Source organism: Talpa occidentalis, unplaced genomic scaffold, assembly GCF_014898055.3.
Source record: "Talpa occidentalis isolate TD23 unplaced genomic scaffold, MPIMG_talOcc4v2.1 talOcc4.3, whole genome shotgun sequence".
In the NCBI taxonomy this organism is placed as follows: Eukaryota; Metazoa; Chordata; class Mammalia; order Eulipotyphla; family Talpidae; genus Talpa; species Talpa occidentalis.
The window spans coordinates 53,764,754-53,771,679 of record NW_023603184.1 but is presented as its reverse complement, the minus strand read 5'-3'; the positions used below and the strand labels follow the sequence as shown (position 1 = coordinate 53,771,679).

General features: G+C 51.3%; 1 pseudogene; it reads left to right on the top strand.

Annotated features, from left to right (window-relative positions):
- Window positions 1-4,480: 4,480 nt before the first annotated feature.
- LOC119255074 (olfactory receptor 14A16-like) lies at window positions 4,481-5,424 on the top strand (annotated as a pseudogene).
- Window positions 5,425-6,926: the final 1,502 nt, after the last annotated feature.

The following is a 6,926-nucleotide window of genomic DNA, read 5'->3' as shown; positions in this document are numbered from 1 at the left end:
ATTGGGAAGGTCATCCCAGGTCATACACGGGACCTGGGCCCCTGGGCACAGCACACTGACTCTGGAAAGCACTTCTGCCCACTTCATGCTGAACAAAGACGAGTAGACTGTCCAGAGAGAAATCCCTGATGGTGGGTTTTGGGTACATCGGTGAAAGTCATACTATCCCTTCCCCTTAGCATCTGTGGCTGGGCTGGGTCTTGCGTGTGTTTCTGTGATGTGGCCCCGGGGCCAGAACACGGGCAGGCGCCTGTGTGACAGGGACTGTGTGCCAAGGGACACGGGGGATGAGGGCAGCATTGTCTGAGACCCAGAGGGTGGGAGAGGCCAGAAAAAAGCTGCAGGAGAGCCAGTCAGCCCCTGGGTCAGCGTTAAAGACCTGACTAACTCTACCAAGGCCCCAAAAGCATCTTCATGTGTGAGAACCGACCACGACCCACGCAGCCACCGATGGCTGCACAATGGGGCCCAAACCAGGCTCCCAGAGCCCGTGTTGGAAGATAAATTAGCCTTTCAGGGACAGATGGTAACGCGGGAATTTCTCACTTCACTGGAGAAGCCGTTTTAATGTCGGTTCCCAACTACAAGACATAGTTTCAGTAACTCTTCTGTTACCGCAACATCACCGAGAGATATATTTAAATGGCCTGAAAATGGTGGAGGACATTGCGTAGGAAGAGTCTCACCCCAGCCTCTCAGCCTCAGCCACATGCACCGCCGTGGGATGGTCACGTGGAGGTGGGTGACAGCGGCTCCCAGGTGTGGCAGGACGCAGAGATCATCACAGGCACACGCCACACGCAGCCCCTCTGGTCAGAACTGTGGCATGATCTGCTCACTGAGGTACTGACCATTCCCAAGCATCTCACAGTCCAGGCCACACACAATAGTCCTCTTCCCACGGGGCTGAGGACACAGCAGGCATGATGGCCACCCAGGAGCCACACATCACACACAACAGCCCACGACCACGGCCACCGCCACGGCCCCTCCCCCGTGAAGACCACGGAGAATCTCCCACAAGCAGCAGCCATCACACCCCACCAGACTGGCAGGTGTGAGGCGGAGTAGCTATGCGTATGTGACCAAACACACACGCAGCAACACGTGAGGACACGAACCATTCCCTCTCAGAGGGTCCAGTTTCTTCCCTCTGTCGTTCATTCTGCTGAATTTTCCCCTGACATCCCCTCCCCTTTCCCCCGCCTCTCTTCCTTGCCTTTTCCCTTCCAACCTGTATTTCCCTTCCTCACCCTCATCCCCCACCCACATCCCAGGTCCCCCATGAAGGGCACACGTGAGCTATGGTGATTTTCCAGCTCCCTTTGGATGTGGTTCATCATGGCTTTGATAACAGAGCCACACCCAGGTCCCCCGAGACCGGTCAGTGATGATAAAAGAGACCTTTGAGGAAGATTAATTTCAAGCCTTTCCTACAGGGTCAAACGACATACAAAATTGCCTCTGACACACTCAGTGTGCTAATTACTCACTATGACATGTGACAGGATGACGCCAATTAACACAGTCAAGTAAACACGACACTATCCCTCTGGAGGAAGGGCCCTGAGGGCTGGAATCTGGTCAGTGCCCAACACACGGACACCAGCTCCAGAGCTTAAATAGTTCAGCCCTGAGGCCCTGCTCTGTCCATGAGGCGGCAGCAGGACGGGGTGGAACATCCTGTGAGTGCTCAGAGGCGGCCCCACAAGCCCTGACCATGGAGTGAAAGGCCAAGACACACTCTGTCCACGCCATGGGAACAACCTCAGGAGAGAGACAGGACAAGTCTGCTAGATCTTTCCCCTCAGACTGCAGGTATCTGCCCCTAGCCTTTGCAGGGGAGAATTCACTCAGACCTGAATGACTTTAGATCTCATCCTTTATTTCAGACTTGAGAAAGTGTCATAAAGTATTCATTTTATAAATAGTGAAAACTAATGCTAAAGTTACACAATGCGTTCAACTTCTCAATGCCGTATTGTGCTGAGATGACTTGCAATGTGAGAAAATATGTTTTCCTCTAACTTAAGGTGTTCAGAAGATTTTTCCTTGAACCCATTTGTGATATCAGAGGCATTTCACATACAGTGTCGCCTCACATGGGTGGCAGCCTTGGGGGCGGCGCGGGGCAGCGTAAAAATGACTCCAAGTGCAAGCAGAGAGACTCCTAGAGGGCCACGTGTCTGGACGTGACCGCTCCCTGTGGCAGATCTCACTAGTATTTGGGGGTCACACTCAGGCAAGGCAGGCAGTCCATGGAGGAAGGTGTGGGGAGCATGGCAGGTGGGGATGGGGATGCTAAATGTGTGGCACAAGTTGGGGGAGGGAATAGGAGCTGCTGTGGGGGCTCCATGTAGCAGCGCTCAGGACCTCCCATGTCTAGCCCTGTCACCACATCCTTCCTGTCATGGTGGTCACTTGTGAAGCTGCTCTGGCACCAGTGTCTGCCTGTGTTCCCAGCAGGTGTGCTCAAACCAAGACTTTGTCCTGAAGAGAGGCTCCTGCCTGACCTACATTAGCTCAATAATCAGCAGAACCTTCTGGGCACCAAACAACATCCCAAGAACAAGGGGGGGGTGGGGGCCCGACAATAGTCTATGTGACCATTACTGCTCATGACTGTGATGTGAGCGTAGAACACAGGGAGTAGCTAGAATGTGAAGCACAGTCACAACAGTCAGTGACGTGCCATCACTGTGAAAGTCAAGGGACACTTCTGGCTGGGAAGGGGCTGCGAACAGCCTGGCCTGGCTCTGGGCCACAGGGGGTCCTGCGCTCAGAGGAGCCCGTTCCCTAAAAACCCCAAATTTCCTCTCTTACCGGGGGAGGGGGATTGGGGGGTAAGAGGGTTGGGGTGGTGGGGGTGTCGGGAGGGCTCAGAAGGGGATGGCAGGGCAAGGGGCAGGGAGTGGAGACCTGGAGCAGACACAGGGCACATCTCACAGGGAGACGGCTCCTCAGTGGGGCGGGGGCTGCTCTGAGGACAGAGGTGCCGGGCATGTCAGTTGCCAGCAGGCTGTGGCATCAGGTGAGCGGACAGTCAAGGGGTTTCGAGGCAATTTCTGGTGAGACGGATCTTTCTCTCAACAAATGGCACAGCTGAGACTGTGTCTATTACTGGACATGAGCTTCGGGGTGATCGACCTCATCACCGTCCGAGTGCAGGACACTGTCTCACACTGTGAGGAGAAGCGGTTCCCGTATTTGATCAGGGCCAGGGCAGAGATGTGTCTTGTGTATTTTGTCATGAGACATTTGAGTTTTATGTCACTCAGAAGAATCCCAGGCCCTTGACCACAGCATGATCTCAATTATTCCCCTTTCAATTAAAACATCTGGGTCATTTCTACTAACCTTTCACAGTTATTTCAAATCAGCACATTCTCCTAAAAATCCTGCGCTCCCCAGGGCCTGCCCTTCTGTCACCCCACAGAGCAGGGAGAGGATGATATTGGGGAGGGGGAGCAGAGTGAGCAGGGCTGCCCCGTGTCCAGACGTCCCCACTCACTCACGGGCCTGGGGTGAGGAACAAACCTTCACACGGGGGAACCAGGTCCTTGGGACCTGCAGGGACAGCCACACGCACAGACCGTCTGGCTCAGCCCCGGAGCGGCCTTCTCCCTGCACAGATGTGCATGAGTCTGAGGGGGACAGAGGGGCTGGGGAGGGACCTGGGGATGGCCAAGCCCATCCTGAAGGAGGGATGTGTGGGTGTGACCCAGGAGGAGACTCTGCGGGAAACGTGGTCTCTGGGTCCTCAGATGTGGGGGAGTCAGGGGCAGGGAAATGAGGAGAGGAGGAGATGGACCAGGAGTCAGCAGTGAGGCCACAGGGGCAGGAATCTGACAGAGGAGGTATCAGGACACGCCACATGGGGACGCTGAGCCCAAATCATTCAGTTCCAGGACAGTGTCGGGTCCTGGGAAGCAGGAAAACAGGTACCCGCACACCCCATCTCCCTACACACCTGTCACAGTGGGGCCTCCCCAGACCAGGGCTGTGCTGGAGGAGCAGACACAGGCTCTCTAGGGTGGGGAGGGGCTGGGCATGGTCACGTGTCCTCTGGGAATGTGCCCTGGACAAACTCTGGGAGGTGTGCTGGGCTGAGACGCTGGGGCTTGGGCAGGAGGGAGGAGCAGTGGAACTGGGGAGGGGAGGGTGGGAGCTTTGTAAGTTAGGTTTGTTGAAAGAGAAGAGATTCTAATTTGTTCATGTTTTGTAGTGGTGAGTTGAAATTTTATTCTTCACCTATTGTGGGGGAATGTTTGTACAGTGTAATAATGGCGCATTCACATTATATGGAAATAAATGGGCAGGATGAAACAGTATACACAAATTATTGTGTTAGACTCCATAGTACCTCAAAGGAATAATTGTGTAGAAAAGAGATAGAATTATTATCTTATATTTATAACGCATTATATTTTTCAACACTGGAAGAATTAAGGCTTTATTTTTCTTCCTTTTTATACAGATGATGGCTCCAGTGGTGACCAATATCACGGTCATGACAGAATTCATCCTCCTGGGGTTCCCACCCACGGGACCATGGGCTTCTTGCACCCGCTGCTCTTCTCCTTGGTCTACCTGTGCGCCCTGCTGGGGAACGGGCTCATCATCCTCATCACCACCCTTGACCGGCACCTCCACACCCCCATGTACTTCTTCCTGAGGGGTCTGTCCTTCATGGACCTCTGCCTCATCTCAACCATAGTCCCCAAGTCCATTGCCAACTCTCTGAGGCACAGCAGTTCCATCTCATTCCCGGGCTGTGTCCTCCAGGTGTTTATGCTGGTTATTTCAGCAGCTGCAGAGATGACCCTCTTAACAGTGATGAGCTTTGACTGCTATGCTGCCATCTGCCACCCCCTGCACTATGACATCATCATGAGCAGGGACAGGTGTGTGCAGCTGACAGCTGTGTCCTGGCTGAGTGGGGGTATATTGGCTGTGATGCACACAGCTGGAACCTTCTCCTTGTCCTACTGTGGGTCCAACGTGGTCCACCAGTTCTTCTGTGATGTCCCTCAGTTATTGGCTATTTCCTGCTCAGAAAATGTAATGAAAAAACTTGGCCCAGTTCTTGTTAGTGCAGTGTTGAGTATCTGCTGTTTTATTTTCATCATCATTTCCTATGTCCATATCTTCTCTGCTGTCAGGAAGATCCCATCCACAGAAGGTCAGTCCAAAGTCTACTCCACGTGCCTTCCCCACCTGCTGGTTGTGGTGCTGTTTCTCTCCACTGGATGCTTTGCTTATCTGCAGCCAACATCAATGACCCAGTCCCTTTCTGACCTGGCTATTTCTATGTTCTACACTATGGTGCCCCCCACATTTAATCCCGTCATATACAGTCTGAGGAACCAAGCCTTGAAAATGGCTGTGGGGAGACTGATAAAAGGCCAATACACCAACAAGTGAGATATCACAATCTAAAATTATAACTCCTCATTCATTCTGTTTTTCCTCTCTAACTTTTACATGTCATCATTTATAAAGTGTAGACTCTTGCATTAGAAATTTTCCTTTTCCAGAAATTTATATTCTCATATTCTTCCATAAACTGTAGTTTCTTAAAATACTGCAAACATTTACCAAACCTCCAACTGTGTGATGTTCGTAAATTGAATTCTCACTCATTGTTTAACTATGCATTTGGTGTAGAACGAATATTCTAGAACTACACATTACGAACATTTATGTAGAGTGAAGCAATGGTGAACAGGATTGCTCCTTGGGAGCCTGTGGCTCACCAGACTGCAGTTCTGGGCTCTCAGTTCCTCCAGCCTGTATTGTCTCCACTGCAGGGCCCCCGTCCTAGTGGAGGGAAGGTGTGTACCGTTGAGTGGATCCCTCACCTTCATGAATGCAATGGGTCACCTCCCTCTGAGACAAATTAATATTTCTGTTCAAAGGACAAGGAGAATCTACTCCTGAATCTGCCAGAGATGGAAGGATCGAAGTATTCTTGGGGAAAAGGAATCTGTGATTGAAAGTGACAATTGATGTGAATATTAATCCCAGATGTCTGATTTGTTTCTAACAGGACTACTCTCTTTGATGTACTATAATGAAAGCAAAATATACGTGAATTCTTATTGAAACTACATCTGTACAGTGAAAGTGTTTAGCTAGGAGACAATGGTTTGTATGTGTGTATGTTTAAACTTCCTTAGCTTTCAAAATTGTATTTTTTTTTTAAAGATTTATTTATTTATTTATACAAGCACTGGGTACAGTCAGAAGCACGGGAGGGTGAGAGAATTCACCAGAGCCAGAGCGGGGAGCAGAGCAGGCAGAAGGACCGAAGTACACTGCTGAGGGGAGCAGCGGGCAGCAGGAGAGGTCTGCGCGCCATGTGGGACCCTCCTCTGGTGGCCGGGGAGCAGCCGGGGATCGAACCGGTGCCGCAGAGTCTGCGGGCAGCTTCGCAACCCAGCGCTCAACCGCTGCGCCACCGGGGAGGCCCCAAAATTGTATTTTGATGTCTCACACCTGGACTTCTTGTCAACTTTCCTGTGGATATTTGTCATTATTTTCTACTTTGGAACTATGTTATTTTTTACATTATGTAAAGTATATTACATAAAAATAAAGCATGGCAATATTTTCAATTTTTCATCTCCAGCAGCTTCTGTGCTATAAGTCCCCGGGCCCAGGGCTGTGTCTCCAAGCTGAGAACATGAGCTGGGGGTGAGGTTCCTCCTCTCCAGTCTTTTACTCTGGGAGCCAGTCACTGTGTCTCCAAACTCTCCTGACTGATTATAACACATGAGGTCCACAAAAATATCTCTTGGGGGGTGGGGATAATTCTTGACCATAGGTATTATTAACTTGTGGATGCGACACTTGCAGTTATGGCCACTGTGTCCACCACGACCACCTTGAGCAGCACCACAGCTGCCCCTTGGCCTCATGACCTC